The following is a 2,682-nucleotide window of genomic DNA, read 5'->3' as shown; positions in this document are numbered from 1 at the left end:
TTACTGACTTGCTCAGCATGCTTTCTTAAACCACCAAGGAACCTGCCCGGGGTGGTAGCACCCACAGTGAGCCATGCCCTCCCGTATCAATCATTAATCAATAAAATGCCCCCTCAAACTGCCTATAGGTCGATCTGATGGAGGTAAGTGTGTTCTCAATCGATGTTCCTTCTTCCCTGTTGACCCTAGCCTGTGTCAAGTTGAAAAAAACCTAACCAGTACCCATGGCTAAAGCTATGAATGTATCATTCTCTCAGGTAAGAAGCCAGAAAAAATAACCTGATCTATCAAAGTTGGGAACTATTACCTTGTAGCCTAAGGACTGATTATTCTTTCAAGTGATTTTAATAAAAGAATTCTGTTGTTTATGAGGTTCAGGTTCCCCATATTACCTGTGTACCACAAGCAACTCATTTGATGCCTCTCATCTCCAGTTTTTCTAAGTATAAAATGGGGGTGGTAATTCCTAAGCAGGCTATCTTAAAGAACTGAGGAGCGGAATGAGTGTGTGGTATGTACAGTGCCTTCTCTCTGCTTAGACGTGTTCAGAACAATCACCGCAGTATATAAGGAAGTTGAATCAAATCCAAAGACAGCTGGATATGATTGCACACACCTGTAATCTCAGCACTCAAGAGAGGGAGGCAGGAGGGTCATGAGTTCAAGGTCAGTCTGGGCTTTGTGAAAAGACTCTGTTTCAAAAAAACAAAACAAAACAAAAGCCCAAGGTCTGAGGATGTAGCTCAGTGATGGAGTGTTGTGATGTATAAGTCTCTGGATTTGAAGAGAGAAACAGAGAGGGGGAGGGAGGAAGGAAGGAAGGAAGGAAGGAAGGAAGGAAGGAAGGAAGGAAGGAAGAACAAGCCAGCCAGGGATACAATGAACACAGTGGGTACCTATGTGTATATCACTGGGAATTACTAAAGGAAAACAGAGATATTTCACAGGCCCAAGGCAGTGCCATGAGCCATCATGTCCCAGATGCTGAAACCTAGAAAGTATGTGTCCTCCCTTCTCTATCCAGAGACCTTAACCTAAAGCAGCTAATTCTTTTTTTAAAAAGATTTCTTTTTAAATTGTCTCTCTCTCTCTCTCTCTCTCTCTCTCTCTCTCTCTCTCTCTCTCTCTCTCTCTCTCTCTGTGTGTGTGTGTGTGTGTGTGTGTGTGTGTGTGTGTGTGTGTTGGTATGTGTACATGAGTGCAGGTGCCCATGCATTGACTCCTCTTGGGGGCTAGAGTAACAGGCAATTGTGAGCCATCTGATGTGGGTACTGGGAATTGAACTTGGGTCCTCTGGAAGAGCAATAGGTACTCCAAACCTCTGAGCCACCTCTCCAGCTGTGAGCAGCTGATTCCCTACAACCACACACAGTAGACCCTCTGCAGCACCTCTCCAGCTGTGAGCAGCAGATTCCCTACAACCACACACAGTAGACCCTCTGCAGCACCTCTCAGGCCCTCTTGCCATCTCCAAGCTGCTGGTGGCAGCTGCTGCAGATGCTCAGATCAGCTCCTTCTTCAGATTGCAAAGAAGAGTTGCTTTCACCCAAGGCCACATCCACATCCACTGGCAGCAAGCTTCTAATGCAGAACCAGTGCTGGAGTGGAGGGGCCCTTCAATTCTAGAACAGCTCAGCAGGTTACTCTGGTCCTTAACCTTCTGGAGCAATCCCATCCCAGTTCAACCTCTTTATCTGCCTCATCTCATGCATTCTCTCACAGTGGTGAATCCTATACTCCCCTCTTTGCCAATTTCCAACCAGTGCCTTCTTCCTGGGACCCCCAGCTTGGGACAAACCAAGAGGCATAGTCACTAGCCCTCGGCCACAGACTACAGGTCATTGGAATGTGTGGTGCGGTAGACAACCGTGTCACATCGAATGTTATACTTGGTCAGCAGAAGGCCTTCTAGGATAGACTGACTGCAGCTGCAACTCAAGGTGGGGCCCCCAGAATGGCCTCCCTGCTGTTTGTGCTGCGAGTGTGCGTGCACGTGTGTATTTGTGTGGCTGGAGTGAATAAATGTTTAAATCAGTGTGTCAGTTATAATTAGAGCAGGCTCTCCCTTCTTCATTGCGGAACGGTTCCTTCATGCTTGACGCCTGGAATGTCATTTTCCACTGTGAAATCCTTATTCTTCAAGGCCTAGTGCCAAAGTCGGCTCCAGATGCACTTCCCCCACTCACTCTCACCCTCCATCCCCCATCGGAGGAGCTGCCTTTCCCTCAGCTGACCAGGCCACTTAGAGCTAGCCTGGGGAATGGTACTCACTCCCCTTAGCATCTGCCCCCCATTTCCTCTATGTCCTTGGAGGCAAGGACGGTGCCCTGTTCTTCCCCTTCTGTATCGGTCACAGGGTGTGATTAATCCCAGATGAATGAATGAAAAATGAGGCTGGAAGAAAAGCAGTGAATTGTAGCCAGCAAAGGCATCCTAACAGCATGGGGTGGGGGGCTTGCCTGAGTTTTCCTGAAGCCCTAAGCATGCCAAAAGGAAAACAAATCCCCTTCACCTCCCTTCCAACTCTAATGCCCTGCACTGTTAGTGGTACAGCCTGTCTGACCTTACTCACTAGGACACAAGGAAAGACTGGAGAACAGCCATCCCCACTACACCCCAGTACAAAAAGGGGCACCCCAAACCTCCCTCCCTGTCCCCTCACCCTTCCTGGTCTGGTTGCCT

The sequence above is a fragment of the Peromyscus californicus genome, unplaced genomic scaffold, assembly GCF_007827085.1.
Source record: "Peromyscus californicus insignis strain IS unplaced genomic scaffold, ASM782708v3 Scaffold_10__1_contigs__length_136768540, whole genome shotgun sequence".
NCBI lineage: Eukaryota > Metazoa > Chordata > Mammalia > Rodentia > Cricetidae > Peromyscus > Peromyscus californicus.
Note: the sequence above shows the minus strand (reverse complement) of the source record.